The sequence below is a fragment of the Panthera uncia genome, chromosome D2 (genome assembly GCF_023721935.1).
Source record: "Panthera uncia isolate 11264 chromosome D2, Puncia_PCG_1.0, whole genome shotgun sequence".
Lineage (NCBI taxonomy): Eukaryota > Metazoa > Chordata > Mammalia > Carnivora > Felidae > Panthera > Panthera uncia.
Genome location: NC_064818.1, coordinates 9,220,042 through 9,241,207, shown reverse-complemented (window position 1 = coordinate 9,241,207; position 21,166 = coordinate 9,220,042). Strand labels below are relative to the sequence as shown.

Here is a 21,166-nt window from a genome sequence, read left to right as displayed (position 1 = left end):
AACTTATCAAACTCAACACCCCCCCCCGCCCAAAAAAAGTAATCCAATGAAAAAATGGGCAGAAAACATGAATAGATACTTTTCCAAATAAGACATCCAGATGGCTAACAGACACAGGAAAAGATGTTCAACATCACTATCAGAGAAATAAAAATCACAACCACAATGAAATACCACCTCACACCTGTCAGAATAGCTAAAATTAACAACTCAGGCAACAACAGATGTTGGAGAGGATGTGGAGAAAGAGGAACCCTTTTGCACGGCTGGTGGGAATGCAAACTGGTGCAGCCACCCTGAAAAAGAGCAGGGCAGTTCCTCAAAAAATTAAAAGTAGAACTACCCTACAACAAAATGCTGATTTGAAGGGGCACATGCACTCCATTGTATATAGCACTGCTATCAACAATAGCCAAATTATGGAAAGAGCCCAAATGTCCATTCACTGATGAATGGATTCAGAAGATGTGGGATATACGTATGTATGTATATGCGTACACACACACACACACACACACACACACACACACAAACACACACAGTGGAGTACTACTCGGTGATCAAAAAGAGTAAAATCTTGCCATTTGCAACAATGTGGATGGAACTAGAGTGTATTATGCTAAGTGAAGTAAGTCAGAGAAAGACAAATACATTTCACTCATATGTGGAATTTAAGAAATACAACAGATGAACATGGAGGGAAGGAAAAAATAAGATAAAAACGGAGAGGGAGACAAACCATAAGAGACTCTTAAATACAGAGACAAACTGAGGGTTGCTGGAGGGGAGGTGGTTTGGAAGATGAGCAGGATGGGTGATGGGCATTAAGGAGGGCACTTGTTGGGATGAGCCGTGGGTGTTTCACGTAAGTGATGAATCACTGGGTTCTACTACTGAAATCAATACTACACTGTATGTTAATTAACTTGAATTTAAATGAATAAATTAAAAAATAAAACAAAAACAAAACAAAAAAAATAAAGAACTCTTTAGATTTGACATTTAGTGTCTTATAAATTATCACTGCCCCTAATTTGGTTCATTCTCAAATCTAAGAAGTAGCCATATAATTTGATAAATTTGCTGAACAATAGGGCACCATGCTCAAAACCAGACACTACTCTGATCTAGCATGAATATAATTACCAAGACACTTCAGGAAACCCTCCAAACTGTTGGTTTCACTTTGTTCAATATGACCATACAATTTACACTTGCCTTGTCCATAAAGATAATGAGAAATTTAACTGGAATTGGGAAATGCCACATGTATGAGTTTAATGAAGAAAGAAATAAATGAAGCAAGGTCTGGGAAGATATTTTTACTAAATTATAGTTGTTTTCTGACTACTGGCAAATGATTTATTTCATGATCTTCTCTAGAGTATTGCCAGGAATCCCTCTGACACTTAATCACTATATAGATAAGAAAATCTACCTTAAAAAAAAAAACTGGTATATTTCTATATGTCCATTCTTCTGGCCTCCTGTATGTTATTTATGGATTTACAAAACATTATCAAAATATATATTTTATATCAAATTATAAAATGTAAATAGCAATTTTGTGTAATGGAAAGATATTTTAAATTTGAATTTACTAGCTCTTACTAGCTGTGTAATGGGTATTTATCTAGTCCTTTCAATTTCTGTCCATTATTAAATGGGGGTAACATACTTTTTTTTATGTTTGCTTTGACGATTAGGGATATATATTTGGAGGCAACTATTATATTTCAGTCTGAGAGGTATCCAAACAAGATGCCTACCTTACTAATAGTTATCATCATTCTAGTATTTTGCATGTAATTCATTTGAGTTTGGGTATTTAAATTTAAGTAGGCATATGCTTTCTCACTAGATTTTTCCTATTTTGACCTTAATTCTCTCTAAGCAATGTTTAGTGTCTTCTGTCCTGAAGATTGCTCTACCTAGAAGAGAATATATAGATAGACTCAGAATGTAATATGTACACTTTTATTTCTCTCTTAGCATGACTTACTTTCTCAAAGAAGAGCTCTTTTCCTGTTTATTTTCTTGCTCCAAATAGATTTAACAAAATCATTTTTCTCTTCCCATATTATTAAAACTTTAATTTCATGCTGTGCTCTAAATTCTTTCCCCCCTTCCTTCCAGAGTCCTTTCTCCTTCCTCAAGGGATTCTCCTGCAATTGTTCCTTACATGATCTTCTATAAACCTTCAGTGCGCTGTGGGGCAGCCTCATTGGTATCTCTGCAACTTTGGCCTCTTTCCACTTTGTCCTTATTTAGTTAGCTGAAAGTAGTATAGTAAGACATTTTCCCCCTCTCCCCACCTCCTTCTTCTCTCCTTTTCTTTCCTCCTTTCTCTCTTTTGAACTTCTCATTCCTCTTGAGCTACCTATGCAATATAAAAGCCTGGCTAGCAAGATCCTATCTTTTATCTTCTGATTACAAAAAAAAAAAAAAAAAAAAAAGGGTCTGGGTGCGTGTGCACGCGCGCGTCTTTTTAATGCATGTTTACCTTTTTTACAACTAAGGCGTCAACTTCTGGAAGAGGAAAAGCCAGGTCGTCCTCTATTACATTGTTCTGTAATGAAGAGACTATCATCAGGGAGGGGGCGGGGAAGACTCAGGCTGCTCTCTAAGGAAAGGTTCTCAACGGAGTCGTTTATTATAACCGCGCTGGGGTTCTCTCGGCAGTAAGTTGTGCCCAAGAATCCACTTCCTCTCAATCCTTCCAAGCAGCCCAAGCAAATGGACTCAGGAGAGAACACAGCAACACTGACCCACAAGATCTGTCCTTGAAGCACCGGGGGCCCGAGTTGGGGACACGCGTGGACAGAGCGAGCCCAGCCCGGAGGCCGCGGGGGTCTCCCGCCGCCGCCGGGCTCCCCCGCCCCCAGGCTCAGAAAGCCCGTGGAGCCCGCACGCGGGAGCTGAGCGCGCGCCAGCAAAGCCACTGGGCATGCTCAGAAGCCGGGCAGGTTTGGGTCTGTGGCAGGCAGCTTGTGCATTACACCCGTGCTCGCCGTCCTGGGGGAAGGAGGAGGAGGAGGAGGAGCGCGGGAGGAAGAGAAGGAGGAGCGGCGAGCAGTAGCCACGACCGCCACCACCAGGCAGAGAAAGAGTTCGTGAGGAGGGAGAGACCCTCCTTCCACTTGGAGCGCCTTGTGTCTGCTTTTGGAAAGACAGAATACAAGATAAAGGAGGAGAAGGAAAGAAGGAGGGGGAAAAGTGAGGAGGGAGAGAGAGAGAGGAGAAAAAAAAGACGCGAACAGAGAGGGCCGGAGCGTGCCGGGCGCCCGAGGCGCGGGGGCGGCGGTGCCGAGCCAAGAGCGCTGCCGCTTGGGCAGGTGCCGGGCCGCTGCCTGGAGGCGGCATGTGACGCGGCCGCAGCTGCCCGCGGGCGGAGCGCTCTCGGACCCGGGGGCGCACACCGCGGGGCAAGTCGGTGCCTCCGGATCCCCGCGCTGCTGGTGAGATCGCCGGCGGCAGCCTCGCTTCTGCAAAGACGCGCGATGAACCGAAGGGCGGCTCCGGGCATGGGCGTGCGGTCCTAGGACACTCGCTCCCGGAGCGCCGAGCAGGAGGCGACTAAAGGACAGGGGACCCGGCGACCCCCGTGAGTCGAGGAGGCGCGGGCGGCCGGCGTGGGACGGTCACCTGGAGCGCAGCGGCCAGGTAAAAGACGGTGCTCGCCACCGGGGCGCTGGGCGAAGCGGGTGGAGGTAGCGGCTGACCTGGTTTCTTGCCTGATCGCGTTGCCAAGGGAGGAAAAAGTTTTCGGCCCGGGTAGGAAATGTCTTTGCTTTGGGGAATGCAAACAGGGTATTGGGGACGCTGGAGAGAGCTGGTCTGTCGATTTGGGGAGTAGGGGGGTGGGTGATGGAAACTTGAACCTAGAGAGAGCGCGATATTGTGCGGAGTTGGAGCCTGGGACCCAGGGTGGGAATGCTGGGGTCACCGCAAGTGCCGGGAAAATGACGGGAGTAACAGGAGCGGTGGCCGGGAGAGAGCGGGGGCGCACCACTGGGCTCTCCTCGAGCCTTGCATCCTCTCTCCCCCAAATGCCGGATTTGAGGCACCAAGAGTCCGGACAAGAGGAGCTACTCGGCTTGGTGTGTGCTCGTGCGCGCGCGCCTGTGTGATGTGCGTGTGTGGCTTCCCTCAGATGATTTCCTACCGCTTTTAGGAAAGCTAAAGCAGACACCCGCCAACCTCGAAATAGGGTGGCTTGTTCGGATTGCATTTCAGGGGGCGAAGAGGCAAATTTGGCACTTAGTGTAACACCTGGGCGAAGGTGGGTAGCCCCGGTGCGCATCTTTACTGACCCAGAGAGAGTCTACACTCGCGGAGCCGTGGCCGTTAGACCGCACCGAATCTTCTCTCTGGAACCCTCTCCCAGAACAGCCTCCTTACAGCTGGGTTAATTTCTGCGTGTTTTTAAACCGTGGTGGTGTGGGGGGCGGGGTGGGGGCACAGTTGACTCGTGCAGCAAAATGCACTTGTCTTTTTCGCGCTGTGCGTGTTGGAATTGTGATCCTGTTCGGCGTGCGTGTGCATGTGTGCGACTCTCCTAGCACGCAGGTTGGAAGTGGGAGAGGAAGCAGGGGTTTGGGAATTGCACCCATATGGACAGATTACAAGAATGCAAACATTCATGTGTCTGCAAGTGTTATTTGAACCTGTCCGATGGCTGGATATGCTGTCCTCAGGCTGGCTGTGTTGCGATGTTGAACGGGATGGCTCTTCTTAGGAGGTAAATGTATGTATCCAAGCGTTTGTGTTGTTAAAGACACTGGTTATTTCACTGTATGTTTTGCACAGACCTTTTCATGCCTCTCTTGGCCTCTGAGTCCCAACAAAACAGATAGCCTGATCCCCCATTTTGGGTCTTTCTGTGTTACTATTTGAAAAATATTTTTTTTTCCAAAAAAAAATGTATTTGTTGATTCTGCGGTCCCAAATAATTTTATATTGTGAGATCATTAAATTGCATGAAACATTCAGCACTTTTTCCTGTGTTTAAAACAATGCCCCTGTATTTACTTAAGAAAGAGACCCTGCCTAAGAATATACACTTAAGAAAGGGGAGAGGTGAACCTAGGACAAATACCAGCATATAGACAAGATTGTGGTAGTCACGTATTAATTAAAAAAAAAAAAAAAATGAGGTCTTTCTGTTCCAAACGTGGTGGGATAGATATGGCGTTGGGTGCACCCTCTTGTTATGGGAGCTGGTATTGCGAACAGTATATAGAACATGCCTGCCTTTTCTGTGTGCATTCAACATGCCACAGAATTGTGGTTTAGATCATACGCTCCTATCCTTGAATAGCCTATTTGAGATTTTGTTTACATAGCTTGTCTCAATTAGCTTAATGTATAATTAGCTATTGTTGCATTAGAAAGCATGTTATTTTTAAATGGGTTTCCATATGGAAATATACCTTTAGCTTAAATTGCTGAGTTAAAATTAATTACATTGCAGGTCTGATTTAGACTGTTTCTATAGGCTGGGGGGGGGGGGTTTGCTAATAACATTGACTTCCAAAATGAAAATAGTACTACTGAAATGCCATTTTTTAAAAATAATAACAAATATTTATGCAAATAGACTTAATATTTTAAAAAGGAAAAGAGAAAAAGATTTTGAAAAGAATCTTTGACAATGTATATATCTACTGCATGGGAAATTATTGTAAGAGGAAAGTGTAATTCGGGAAAAGGGAAAACGTGTGTGGAATTGGCCAACATATAGAGAAAGATTGATTGTGTTATAAGAGTAGTTTTGCATTAAACCCTACATTTAAACTTATTTAGGAAACTTCCTATTAAAGTTTAGTGAAATGTATGAATAGTACATTTTTCTTTTTGGGAAAAAAGGGAAATATCACATCAAAAGTATTACCAATTTCTGAAGATTATTTAGGCATACTGGGTTTTTTTAGGATGCACCCGTTTTCTTCTCCTTATAAAGACAAATGATTTACTTCCTTACAGAAAGAGTGTGTTGTTTAAGCTACAGTGTGTAAAAGCGTGAACTTCTTTTAATGGTGTTTCAGCTTTAATTGAGGGCAACCTGTTGAAAATGAGTTTGGCGGTGGGGGTTCGGGGGGGTGATATATGAAATTCACAATAATATAAAATTTCTTGCATCCCCACCAGTCCACTGAATAGAAGGAAATTTCTGTGATATAATTAAAAGCAACATTCCCTTGTGTATTTGCAAATTCTAAAGTAATAATTTTGTTCATATTTGTACCTAAAATTTCCTCTAGCATTTCCTGAGCCCACGTACTGTTCTTGCCTAATAGAGTTGTTAGCATTGGAAGAATTACTTGCCTACTCCTAAATGGCCTGGACATTGTCAGTGTAACTATTAAGGAACTGGGTCTTTGCAATGCAGGGAAGTTTATATTGAGAACAGCTGTGGTCTAGTGGCACTTCAGACATGAGATGAATGAATGGTGAATCATATGAAGACAGAGTCTCTGGTGGGTATGCTGAGAGATGCACCTGTCATTCACTGAGGGAACCTACTTTTATGTCATAATATATTATGACCCATAGCATTATCCTCACATTGTGGTTCTGAAGCATCAGTGAGTAACTGGAAATGTTTTACTTTATGCAATATGTTTGTGAATTGAAAAATACGTTTTTCGTACAGGAGAATATCAAAAAGACCTGTATGGCTCCAATAAAAAAAAATTAAGCAAATGCCTCCACCACAGTTATTTAAAAAAAAAATCAGCATAATAAAATGTGCCTTACGCTTAATTTTTGATGGCAGTGCTTCCCTAGATGGCCATGAAATGGTCCACTGGATTTTTTTTTTTAACCTATCAATCTCATTTAGTCCAGTGGATTCCCTGTCCTAGTTGCCAGTATGAACAGAACTGGGGGATAGAATTGTAGCCTCGGTGGAAAGTTTTGACTTTAGGGGAGAAAGGTGAACAGATCACCTAATGAATTTGACAAGAGGCAAAACCTGTCAAATTGGAAGTTAATTTCTCATGTCTGACAAGACTCCATCTTCAACATTAAGGAAGGGGTTCTTGTTCAGATCAAATTAAAGACTCTGAATCCTAAATCAGTAGTTATGGCCCTTGTCTCTCCACCAGCACGCCACAGAAAGGCTGTGCAGGTGCAAAAGGCATCCCCTTTTGGTTATAATCCCACATCCCATGTGCTCCATTAGATTTCCCCGTTCCCTAAAAAGTGCATATCCTGGGCGACTTAGACCTGCATTAGCACTGTCATCAAATAAGGAGATGAAGACAGTTTTGTTGCAGTGAAGCTATTGGAAATATTGAATCACAACGGGCCGTGCAGTGGAAATGGGGTGCCCTCCCCCAGCAATTCTTTCCCCATGTGCAAGTGGAGGGGATAGCAGTCTTCCTGTCTACGTTGCAGAATGCTTTTGGCCATCCATAGCCATGACTTTTGTGGAAGTGCTTTTCGAACAATCTCTAAAGCACTATTAAATGTGGCGCACGATTTGGACCCTTAATATTATTTGATGTGGAGCCCGGAGAGCCAGAGTACAGGTTCCCCTCTGGCTAAGTAGCTGGCTGCACTTGCGTTCCCTTCTGTCCGGAAGTTTTGGCGGCTTGTAGACTCCCTGGCCTCTGGCAGGCTCTCCCCTTCCGGCTGGCACTTCTGCTCTCCCACCTGTTGAAACGTCCTGCTCATGCACTCCTGAAGGCTAAGTCCTCTGGCTGGCATGCACCTTCTTTGACTTCTCTCTGCCGAGGCTGTAGCTCCCCACATCGACAGAGCCCCGGGATCCGCCGGTGGTGATGGCAGGCCAACAGAAGGAATATTTGAGCTCCTGCCATCTTCTTCTCACCGACTGTGCCAGTTCATCCTGAAGCCAGCTAGAATGTGAACACTTTGAGGAGAAACAACGATGGGGGGGAAATGGGGGAATACGATTAGACAGACAGTAGCTGGCTGATGCCTGTGGGCTTTGAGCTCTTGCCTTCCCCGGCCCTGCATTGTGTGACACTGGGAGACTGGGCTTCTGGACTCTTCAACCAGTGCACTGCAGAGAAGGGAGTGTGAGGTTCGCTGGCCCTAACCCTAGTGAGCTCTAGTGTTTCCCATGCCAAGCTAGCCTCAGTTTCTCTTACTCTTGTCATATTTTCCAAGGCTAGGCTTTTCTCATGTTTGCAGTTTTAGTCCCACAGGCTTGCCTGGAAGGGCTTTAGCTGTGACCTTGGCAGTTAGCCTCACCCTTGCCAAGAACTTTTCTCCAGGAGCAAGACTGCATTCTTTCTCTTCTTAGTCTCTGATGCAACCCTAAAGTGGACAAACCCCTAGGCCTAAGGCACAGTCACCCTCCTGACAGTGTATCCTTTCTGCCTGAAGAGTCGTGCTGCCAAGTTCCAACCTGACAAATAAATTCTCCTTGTGTGTCATTGTTGGCAGCATCAAATCTCAGTTCCCCACACTCCTCCTGGCCACTGTAATTTGAGTTGCTGACTATCCACTACGGAATTAATTCTTCATTAGGTCATTTGTTCTGGCCTAGCCCTAGCTTACTTCCTGTCCCCGGTGTTCCCTTGAAATCTGGCACACCAGCTGAGCCCTGACATATTCTACCTTCAGTCACCTCTACTGCAGGAAGTAGAGCTAGTGTAGACATCCTGGGTCAGGCAGGATATCCTCCCACTACTGCTGTGCGGATAAAATTCAGGTAGGATCACGCCAAAGTAAAATACCGCCAGCAGGCTGTGAAGGACCATGCGTTTATGGTTGTGAGGTGTTCTTCTGCTGAGGCCTTTTAATTTATCACAGGTAGCTATGGCCATGGAATTAGATTCACACCAAAATATCCTGCCAGTAAGCTTTAGGGAAAGGGACCTATGGGCAGCCTTTGTCCATTTGTTTTCAACTTCTCACTTGAGAGTAGTGATATTTGCTCTGGACTTGCCCATGGAACCAAGTCTGGAGAGAGACCCCGTTACTACTCAACTAAGAACCGCTTCTTGCCCATGGCCATTTGGAGTTTCATCTTGCCGGCTCTTAACCTCCCGTGGGGCCCAATCCAGTTGTATTTTGCAGAATCCAAGAATCCACATAAATTTCAAATATTACTGGGTTCTATGTGTCTGTGTATCTATCTATTTATATATACGTGTATCCATTGAGAAGTGTTGAACACAGTGATTTTTTTGCTATTTTCAATTTTTGCAGTTCAACATAGTCTAAAAGCACAACTTCTCTCATGTGCAAATCCCTCAAATCATCTGCATTGAAAAGAAGTTCTCATACATGAAATGGATGCAGAGATCCTCCTGTCTAGTTTGCCTGTGACTCCTCACGTGATAATGACCTGTGCCGTGTGCATTACCTTGTCAGAAGGGAGACATTTGGGAAAACTGGAATTGCCATAGTATCCCTTCCTATGAAGTCCTCCTTTCTTCCCTCCTCACCCCCAAATCCTCAGCCAACCTCTCTCAACTTTCCTTGAATGCAGCTATCATTCTGTTTTCCTTGTGATAAATTATTTTAAACCCTTTAGTTCATGTAATAGTAAGAAAACTTGTCTAAGCAACTATAAGCCTCATGTCCTTCCTCCAAATTCTGGTTGTACCCTCTATCTTGAATAGTAAATGTGGCATTCGAGGATAACCCAGGTAGTATTTATGAAGTTAACTTCATGAGAGTATAAATAAATTTTAATTTACTTGCTTGAGTAGGATGAGTCTATCCATCTGCCTTTCTCCTTCCCTGTTGCTTTGTCTATCTGTCTATCTATCTATCTATCTATCTATCTATCAGTCATCTGTCTATTATCTCTCTGTGTGTCTGTGTATCCATCTCTGTGTTCCGCTTACACATGTGGGTGTACATCTCTGTGGTAATTCTCCCTGACAGTGTTCAGTGTTATCTAATGTGCCGGGTACCACAGACATCCTTCTTTGGATTCACAAGAGGGTGAGTCCAGGGCTGTGCCTTCCAAGAGTTTATGATCTGCATGTGTTGAGAGCAGCTCCAGAAATCTAAGAGTTGGAAGGTGATGTCAGGTGTCATATTGATTTACTATGGCTTAAAACAAAATAAATGTTTCCTCTCATAATTCTGGAGAGCAGAAGTCTGAAATCAAAGTGTGGGCAGGTGCACAGTCCTTCCAAAGCCTCCAGGGGAGAATCCTTCCTCGTCACCCACAGCCTCTGATGGCTGTCTACATTCCTTGACTTGTGACTGCCTCTAGTCTCTGCCTCTGTGGTCACATCACCACCTCTTTTTCTGTGTGCCTCCTCCTCTGTGTTCCTGTCTTACAGGGATACATGTGATTGCATTTAGGACCCACCCAGAAAATCCAGGATAAGCTCCTCCTTCTGAAAGCCTTAATGTTATCATACCTTTTACCACATGAAGTAGTATTTACAGGTTTCGGAAATTAGGATGTGGACATATATTTTGAGAGGACACCATTCAACCAGCTACAGATGTCAGTGATGAACCACATTCTACTTTGTGATTCGCTGTTGAATTGTGCGATCTGTGAGCTCTGAGAAATGAATGTATACAAGGTGGCCTTTTCCATTTTCAGACAGCCCTGAGCAGATTCTCCTTACGTTGAGCCAAAAATCTAATTCTTACTGTTTGCCCTCCTAATAATTCTGAGAATTACAATGAGAATACTTCTCATCTTTTCTCCATAAGCAAATCTTTAAAGTTCAACAGTTTAAAGTTCATTCAACCTGGTCTCTTACGCCTCTTCAGAATTTTCATTTTCGTTCTTAATCTTTTCATTCGTGCTCAGTGCCACCTCCCTCCACCCCCAATTTCACTACCCTCCGACCCTAACCTTTTGCTCTCTAGCTTCCCTCCTCACCAGGAGTAAAACCACTACCAAAAGTCACCCCTGACCTCTTAGTCATAAAACAAGTAGCCCTTCCCCAGGTGTCCCCTTTAGTCTCTTAGCAACATCTGTACCTCTCTTTATTTTCAAAGCATCGTATTTCCCTGGCTCTCTCTCTCTTGTGGTTCCTCTGCCTTCTCCCAGCTTCCCTACCCCATCTCCTGAGCGGAGTGAGACTCTCCAAGAATTTCTCTTCTGTTGACCCCCATGCCTTCCTCGCCCCCTCCTCCCTTGGTAGCTGCACTTGTTTTCATGGCTTCCAATGCCTCCAGTGTGGAGCACACCCATTCATGGTCTCCACGCCCAGCTTGGCTTCTGGAAGGAGTGTTTCCATGAGTTTGCCGGACAGCACAGCCTTCATCTGTTTCCTCCTCATCCTGCTCCTCTTCGGTTTCCTATTTCTATAAATAGCATGGCCATCGTACAACTCAAAATGTCTGAGTAATCTTGATTTATTCCCTTCCATTGCCTCCCACATTTAGTCAGATGCCAAATTGTAATAATTCAACCAAGTAATAGCTCAAACCTCTTGGCTTCTTTTCTTCCCTATCACCAGCACCTCGATTTATTGCTTTTCCAACTTTATTGTGGATTCAGATCACATAGAGATCTTGGTAGAAGGCAGACTGATTCGGGAGGTCTGGGCTGGGGCCTGAGAATCTGCAGTTCTAACTAGCCCAGGTGATGCGAATGCTGATTCGAGTCACCTCGTTCATCCAGTCTCTGGGCCTCCCAGATGACTGTGCCCTCTTCTCATCCATTTTATACAGATCACTTTTATTGAAGACCCAATCTGATCGTTGTTTTTTCCTATCCTCACAAAACTTCTTTGACATCCCCTTCTATTATTATTGAATGACAATTAAATGTATTCTATCAGCATTCAACTAGCATTCCACTTGTTCCATAGCTTGGATTTACATTTTAAATTCAATCCCAAGTCTCAAGGTCGCCTCTCACGGTACCCTTGGCACTTGCTGTTGTGTATACGCTCTGCCATTTCCCTGACTTTCATGTGTTCTCAGTGCTGCACAAAATGCCCTTTCTTCCATATCCTCATGGGCTCGGATTTTAGCAGTTTGTCAAGGATTGCTTGAACTGACATTTCTTACCATGAATTCATCTTTTAGTACTTTATCAGACATTCAGTGTCATCACCGGTCACATTTACTCATGCGTGCATGTGTGTGTGTGTGTGTGTGTGTGTGTGTAAATTATTTCAGATACTGGGGGCGCCTGGGTGGCGCAGTCGGCTAAGCGTCCGACTTCAGCCAGGTCACGATCTCGTGGTCCGTGAGTTTGAGCCCCGCGTCGGGCTCTGGGCTGATGGCTCGGAGCCTGGAGCCTGTTTCCGATTCTGTGTCTCCCTCTCTCTCTGCCCCTCCCCCGTTCATGCTCTGTCTCTCTCTGTCCCAAAAATAAATAAAAAACGTTGAAAAAAAATTAAAAAAAAAAAATTATTTCAGATACTGGAGTGTGAAGTCCTTTGAGGACACTGTGTCTCATTTGTCCTTTATTGCCCTAAAGTACCCTGCGTGGAGTCTTCCTCCGAATGCTCAGTATACTCATCAACCTATAAACTGTGTAAATATACTGTATTTGTCGCTTTCTCATTATGTAAGTAATAGGGATTACACTAAAAATCAAGCATTACAACAATGTATATGACGTCAAAAGTAAAACCAAAAGGTTCACCGTGACCTAATATCCCCTAAAAAACCATGGTTAACAATTTGATGCAAAATCCTTTAATACTTTTTTTAAAGCAAGCTCTGCACCCAACGTGGGGCTTGAACTCATGACCCCGAGATCGAGAGTCATGTGCTCTACTGATTGAGCAGCCAGGTGCCCCAATCCTTTGAGATTTTTCTATATACACCCTCACGTTTATCTTATACAAAACTGAGATAATAATAGATTTTTGTGACCTGACTTTAAATGTAAATCTACCTCTCCCTGTTTTTTTTTTTTAAATCTGCAATGTATTCTAAAAGATCTACTGATTTCGCTGCATAAAAATCAATCCACTTAAGATGGCCCAGTGGTATAGAAATATGTTTGCTTTGAAATTCTGATCAGTTAAGCATGTCTTTATTCAGCACTTTCTCTGCCCCCAGGATTAGACACTTAGGATTTACGAGAGTAAGACATAATACTGCCCCAGAGGGCACAAGCTGTTCACGTCCCTTCAGGCTGATGTTGGACCGTAGACTGGTGGTGATGTAGTGACCACTCAGGTTTGATGCCCTGTACTTTCAGATAGTTGAATTTCATATTGAAATTTAAACTGTCACATGCTTTATATTTTAATAGTTTTTTTTAAGTTTATTTTTTAGTTTTTGAGAGACAGAGGGAACGTGCGTGCAGGTAGGGGAGGGGTAGAGAGAGACGGAGACAGAGGATCTGAAGCGGGCTCCTGGCTGACAGCAGAGAGCGTGATGTGACGCTGGCCTAGATCTCACCAACCATGACATCATGACCTGAACTGAAGTCAGACGCTTAGCTGACTGAGCCACCCAGGCACCCCTAATCTTTCACATACTTTAGATCTGTGGAAAGCGGATGATTCATGTTGAAATCTGAATGTGGATATATTTATTGAAGACACACATATAGTGTATATTAGTTTTTGTTTCATGAATGAATGTAATCTTGGAGTAAAAAAGCCCAGAAAATCTTTTTCCCCCAGAAATTCTTTAACAAAGATTTAATAAAATCATGTTGTATATTTAACAAAAGTGCAATTTAGAGAGAGGAAGGGCAAAAAAAAAAAAACCCACAAAGTCATACGAGCTATGTTTTAGAATGCCAATAAATGAATGCACAATGTAAGACATTGATTGAAAAGAAAATTCCTATAGAAGTCAAAATCAAAATTCCTCTAAGGATTTTGGAGAGACAGCTCCAAACGACGAATGTTTGTTACTGTGACCGTTATTTGTCAATTTTTGAAAAATCAGTTTTGCGGTAGAATTCTGGAAGTTCGTTTTGCCTGGGTAGTGGGTCAGGTGGAGTATGTAGGGGGAACCTACAGTTATCATTGAAGCTGGCTATGTCTCATGAAGAAAAAACCTAAAAGCAGAATGCCAGACAATAAGGGGCTGATGCTTAGACATGTGTGAGGCTGCTGTGGTCTGAGTTTGTGAAATCGTATGAAGAACACTTCTAGATCATATCTCTTCTATTTGAGGAAAATAAGGTCCCAAGACTTTGAGTGATTCACCCAAGGACACAAACTTAACAAGCCTGGGTCTTTGGGCTGCACATCAGGGTTTCTCGGTTCTTCCAGGGAAGAGTCATCCCACCTGCTGTCTGTGTGTGTTCTCGCCCCTGGAGATCTCAGCTGCACTTAGGGCTTCGGTGACAGCAGACCCAGGTCCGTTCCCTTGAGTGCGGGACATCCATTTCTGGCACTCTGCTGAACATTTCCACAAAGGATATCCACCGGGCACCTCTCATGCCCTGTTTGGACATTGGAACCCATCACCTTTCTCCGAAATATACCATTCTGCCTGGTTTTCCTATATTAGCTGATTGCATCAGTCCCCCTAGGATCTCAGACCTTTTGCCACTGTATTTCCTTTATACCCTCACTCTGCACATGCAGTCTCCACATCCTAACAGATTTTCTTGAGCTGTCTCATCCATTCCTTCCCTCCCCTTCCCACTGCCTTTCCCATCTCCCCCCCACAGTGCCCATGGCCTCGAACGTGGCTCCCTGCTTTCATTCTGCTTTGGCTTTTCCCTATTCTGTAACGAGGTCAAAGTCATTCACATTTGGCTCTATGCAACTGTCCATACGGTCTTCCTTGCCTCCCTCTGCTGCGGCTCTTAGATCCATGTCAGCCTGCTGGGGAACCCTCTCACTGGCCCCCATTCTCCTCCCTCCGGGTGTCTGTAGAGACCCCCCCCCCAATGCTTCCTGACATTCTACTCCTGCTCTGACTGTTAGCAGACCCACAGATGCTAGAGGCCTGCCTCCCCAGACAAAAGTCACCTTTTCAGTCCCCATGCCCCTTTAGTGTATTAGTCCCATGCCCGCTATCACATTTGCCACATATGTTTGCGCTAGAATAAGTTACGTGAATAACTGTCTTTTCCTTTAGATTTTCTGTGTCTCATCAGGACCCACCATTATTTATTTTTCAATGCCTAGGACTTCACGCTGTAAAGTCCAAACGAGAAGCTCTCGAAATCTGTCCCTGTATGGGCAGAGATTTTTATGTTATGTTTTCCTCGCCAGCGTCTCCCATGGGCCAAAAACAGTGCTTGGCACATGATAGACTCTCGTTATGTACTTGTTGTTGAGTGAATTCCCTCTCACCTTTCCCCTTGCGGGGCGGGAAGGGGGGGGGCTCCTCAGGTTTACCAGTTTTCAGTGCATCTTAATAATGACAAAATAGCTGACATGTTTATAAACAGTAACCAGTTCTTGATGAGTATCATACAGAACATAATAGAATTATCCCAGGCCAGACCCAGAGTGTCACTTGCTTGGGGGGTTGTCTGTGTAGATATAATGGTTACGCGGGTGACCCTAACATTTTGAGAGGTATAATCCTTTCAGAGAACCACCTCCAGATGTGGCTCCTCTCACTGGCCAATGCTGATTGTACTTTTGAAGTAGTCATTATTGGTCGAGCTTCCTAAGTAGCGGCTTCTCATGGGGATTCTTGTAACCACCGGACAGGTTTAGAAATGGTGATGTTTCTAAAGCCATACATAGCCCAGGATTGAGTGCCCCAGAATTCTCTGGGGGTGGCTGTTAAAAATGCATTCTTGGGGATTGAAACCAGACCAGCCGAATCAGGTTCTGTCAGTCTGCATTTCAAATAAATACCTTGAAGGATACTTACGCTTGCTCAATTTTAAGACCCACTAGTGAGGATTAACAGCGAACAGGAGGGAGACAGACATAGAAAGAAATTGAGAAAGAAACATTTTCTTTCTTTCCTTTTTTTTTTTTTTTTTCTGTGTAGATTGTGAGTAGCCTGGTTGGCAAGGGGTGCATTATCTTAGGCTGTTCTCTCTGGTAAGATGAGTCATATTCAATTTAGGGTGTTTCTCAGGCTGTGAGGAAGGGTGGAGTGCTCTTTTCCACTGGAATTTAAACACAATCGAGCAAGGACTGAGATCTCAGGTGTAGAAATAAGATGAAACTGTTTCCATCAAATGTCCTCCACTGTATCTAAATATATTGTTGTATTTAAAAAGTACGGATATGTGTTTATAGGTGGTATTAAAACAGAAGTTCTGATCTCGAATACAGGAAGTCCTTGACAATTTTTTTTCTTTGTTTCTTGATTTATATTATGGAGCTATTATACGCAGACCATATATTTGCATGTATTTAATACTATATTTAAGGATTACCTTTCTGAGAAAGTATATCATATGCATTATTGATATGAAGAAGATAATGTCAGGAAAGTGAGACAGTATAGTCTAGAACTGCTACCTATGTGCCTAATAATTCAATTATTGTAAATATTCATAGAATAAGCATAGATTCATTTTGCTCATTGATTAAAGGTCATTCCGTCTAGATCATCTAGAAATAAATAAGTTTTAAAAAGCGTATGTAATACATTTCATAGTACTTCACAAATTTAAAGTATTATATTAATTTCTAAGACAATTAAACAAAATTATCAATCACTCTGTTCTGATCTGTTTCCAGTTCCTCTACTGCCATTCACTAGCTCATTAAATTTATCACGTTCCTAAATTGTTTCAGGCCCTGTTCTAGGTGCCAGAGATAAAGAGAGAAATAAACAGGATAAGATGCTGCTTTCATGAAACTTCTGTTTTTGTGAAAATCCATAGGATCTAGACATAAGATCTAGAAGTTTCATGAAATTTCTGTTTTTGTGAAAATCCATAGGATCCATAGGATCCCAAGGGGTTTTACACAGGCCTCCCTTAACTTGATGTCAAAGTCAGACAGATATGGGTATTACAGTAGCATGGTCACTTAGATGTGTGACCTTCCTAGGTTTGACTTTTCCTCTATCTTTTAAGCTTAGAGCTTAGATTGGATTTTTCTCAAAAAAATATATGTGTATATATATGCATGTATATATGCATATATATAGACTGTTTTCTAGAAAAATTAGGCTGCCGATTCTGATTTTTGCCACTAGATGGCAGACATCAGCATTTGTGTCCAATGAATGGGTCAAGTCTTGAAAAATTAAAATGAGGTTCAAAATGAGTCACTTGATATGGGGAAATGTTGTTAGTTCCATGTGAGGGAGAGGGAGGAGTTGCTGTTATATTCCATAGATTTCATGCTTTAACTATGGTCATTCTTTACTCTCTGGCATTTAGTTTGTTGTTTTGTTTTGTTGGGATTTAGTTTTTAATGTGGCTATCTGCTCTTTCTTTCCAAACACAGGACAGCCCATTTTTGAAACCTATGTTGAAAGTCACGTGTATTGCTGGAATTATGATATAAGACATTATCTCTAATATCTTATAATAACCTTATAATATCTAAGTTATGATATAATAAATATATGAAATATAAGATATTAGCTAGAATAGAAATTCCCTAACATACCTTGACCAGTGTTTCTTACATATGAAAAAATTAAAATAGACTTTGCAAGTTGAAACCTAGATGAACACATTTAGTAGCTCTAGGGAGTAGACTACTATTCCAAATGTGTGAGAAACAAAGGTTTCATTTGTGTGTGTGTTGGGGGGGGGGTGACAGAAGAAACAAAGATACTAGAAACCTTAAGCCTGACTAATTAATTTTATCTGCCATTGGTTATAGGAATCCAGAAAAAATCAAATATAAACAGAAGTTATATCAGGCAACTCATATGTGTAAACCAAGATTAACATTACCATTACAGAGTAGAAAGCTGGCCCAGATCCTGCTAATGAAGATCCCACCAATGTATCTTCTTTTTAGCACAGAAATAACTAACCAGGGGCTCCTGGGTGGCTCAGTCGGTTAAGTGTCTGACTCTTGATTTTGGCTCATGTCATGAGCTCTCTGTGCACAGAGCCTACTTGGGATTCTCTCTCTGCCCATCCCTCTCTCTCCTTCTCTCTCTCTCTCTGTCTCTCTCTGTCTCTCTCTCCCTCTCTCTCAAAAATAAATAAATATTAACAAAAAAAGAAATAACTAACCAAAGCATGACATTCAGTGTGTCTTTTAGAAGACTGAAGGCGCCATCTTGTGTGTTTTCCAAGTCCAAACCAGACCAAGCTATAAAGTGGTGCCCACTGACTCTTTAAAATTTTAGAAAGCCAATACCAACTGTAGATGCTGTTTTTGACCTCCAGAGCAGCTTGGAAATAATTGTTTTAAGGCAATGAGGTTCAGAAGGGAAAAATGTGTAGCAAAGTCTTGCCCTTAGATATGTGTTTATAACCTATAAAAGTGTTAATTGGTAAAATAGAATTATCTGAGCCAAGTTGTTCTTGGGATTTAAAGGGTGGGGAAGCCAAATCTTTTTGGAGGGATTCCAGGAACTTCTTAGTTAAAGGAATTTCACTTGAGAAATACTTTAAAGGACTGGTAAGGTTTAAATAGGCAGACATGCAAGGTACACTAATTAGGCAAAACTTACCTTACATGTGGAAACTCTTTGCTATTTTTTGTCTGTGTCAGGAACATTCCATCTCAGAGTCTTTGCACCTGCTATTCCATTTGGAACACTCTTTCTGGAAATCTGTACAGCATGCTTCTGCACCTACTTTAGGTTTTTCTCAAATGTCACTTGATCAGGCCAGCATTTTGTGACCACCTCATCTGAAATAGTATGAATTCTCTTCCACTATTCAGTGTCTCCTCAATCTCTCGTCTCTTCATAGTATTTATCACCACCTGACATCATGTGTATTTATTTTTTCATTTATTGCCTGTTTATAATCCACATAATATGAGCTGAGACCAAGAATTTAATTTTTTTTAAACTGCTAAATCTCCAGTTCCTAGAACACTGCCTGGCCCACCATAGGCTCTTAACAAACACTAACCGACTAAGAGAATACTCAGTGCCACTTTTGCATTTCTTGTCACATAAACACTGATAAACTTACCCCGTATTGTCCAATCAGCCATGGCCCTTTCTTTTGTACATTCATATTAAAATCATCACTCATAGCATCATTTACAGTGAAGTATAGAATTATAGATGTGCAGAACAATGAAATAAACTAGCACATTCACTCAGATTTACCTGATTATGCCTAGCCTTGTTCCTAATAATGTTATTTCCCCTATTTTCCCATTAGAATTACATAAGAGAGAAGCAACTTGCTACCTTCTAATTTTTTAAAATTTTATTGTGCTCACAATAAATAAATAAATAAATAAAATGTATTAAATAAGTGCTCACTTAATTATAAGCATATGCACTAAAAAGGAAGTCAAGAAATTCTTTGGGTTATAAAATGGAAGGGGAAGTCGAAGGACTTTTCTGAGTTTGATTCTGTGGCGTAATTAGGAAGTCACCAGTGAGTACCTACTATGTGTCACTGTGCAAAAAGTGACATAATCACGAGTGTGTTGGCCCAAAGTACCACAAGATACTTAATTTTCTACATTACTTGGCTAATATGCTTTCTAGCAGTTTGGTGATTCTGAGGCTCTTAAAAATAACCAAGTATCATACTCTGTTAGGTTTTTCACAGCAAAATCTAGGTCTTGACATATTGCCAAACATACTTGAAAATAATGTATTCTATTTTTTCATTCATCAGATTTTTTTTTTGAGCAACTGCCCATGCCAGAATGCTGTTCCACGTCAGGGATACAGTGATGCCGAAAAAAGACAGGGTCTTGCCCTCAAGAGGAGCTTCAAGCTTCAGTGAATCAACTAATTGTTCTTGCTATTGAAAAGTAGCTTTAAGGGGCGCCTGGGTGGCTCAGTCGGTTGGGCGGCCGACTTCGGCTCAGGTCATGATCTCGTGGTCCGTGAGTTCGAGCCCTGCGTCAGGCTCTGTGCGGACAGCTCAGAGCCTGGAGCCTGTTTCGGATTCTGTGTCTCCCTCTCTCTGACCCTCCCCGTTCATGCTCTGTCTCTCTCTGTCTCATGAATAAATAAACGTTAAAAAAAAAAAAAGATTAGCAGAAAAGTAGCTTTAAAAAAATGTAATAAGAGTATAATAAATATAATATAAATATTATAATAAGTAATCTGGCTTGAAGGGTGCTGATCCGTGGGCATCACCGTGAGATTGACATTCCTAATATGGTAAATTTTGCTCTGATGATGGTGGGATAGGAGGCATTCCCTGGAGACGCTGTTTCTCTGGAACCTGCAGATCAAAACGCACACACACTCGACTGTGTGAACCATCTTAGCAGCACCCAGAACTCGGTTGGGGCTGAATCTCTCCCATCTCTCAGGTCTTGAAACCATATGTGTAGGTGAGAACTTTTGTCTGGGCTCTGAATCAAAGTGGGAAACGATGCTTGTACAGGCATGGTTTCAAAACAGGTATTTGGAAGTTAGGAAAATATTTTACTGGAATCACACGGAAGCTATTGTCCAATAGAATGTGAGGTTGTCACAAGCTTGACCTCTTGATCGCTAAAAGGACAGTGAGATGCTTGGAATTGGTAGCAAGAGATTCACTGAGGGGCACCTGGGTGGCTCAGTCGGTTGGGCGTCCGACTTCGGCTCAGGTCATGATCTCACGGTCCGCGGGTTTGAGCCTCGTGTCGGGCTCTGTGCTGACAGCTCAGAGCCTGGAGCCTGTTTCAGATTCTGTGTCTCCCTCTCTCTCTGACCCTCCCCTGTTCATGCTGTGTCTCTCTCTGTCTCAAAAATAAAGGTTAAAAAAAATTAAAAAAAGAGATTCACTGAACAGAGAATATCTTTTGTTAAAACAAAATCAGTGATGTAGATACTAAAGCAATTTTCATTTGAGGGCATCTGCTGCTCTAACCTTTTAAAGAACATTTTGCTGTATGGTATCAGATGGCTGATATTAACCTTAAAATGTTTTGTTGTTGCTGTTTTTTAATAGTTTTTTTAAAGTTTTTATTTTATTCTTATTTTTGAGACAGAGAGTGCCAGTGTGAGAGAGGGGCAGAGCGAGAAAGAGAGAGAATCCCAAGCAGGCTCCACACTGTCAGTTCGGAGCCTGATGTGGGGCTCAAACTCACAAACCGTGAGATTAGGACCAGAGCTCAAATCCAGAGTCAGGCACTTAACCAACTGAGCCACCCAGGCATCCCAACCTTAAAAATGTTTTTAACCACAAAATGCTGTCATGCTCCCAGAATTATAAGGTCCTTCTCAATTGTTACCAATTTCCATTCTGAAGCTCTCCCACCAT

The 21,166-nt window shown here is 42.5% G+C and overlaps 1 protein-coding gene across 1 annotated transcript in view; it reads left to right on the top strand.

Annotated features, from left to right (window-relative positions):
* The first annotated feature begins 2,851 nt into the window (after nucleotides 1-2,851).
* The window catches only part of CHRM3 (cholinergic receptor muscarinic 3), a 522,646-nt gene continuing 504,331 nt past the window's right edge, over nucleotides 2,852-21,166 (top strand). The window contains exon 1 of the mRNA XM_049646064.1: nucleotides 2,852-3,663. The gene's annotated coding sequence lies outside the window, so the exon portion shown is untranslated. The remainder of the gene's footprint in view (nucleotides 3,664-21,166) is intronic.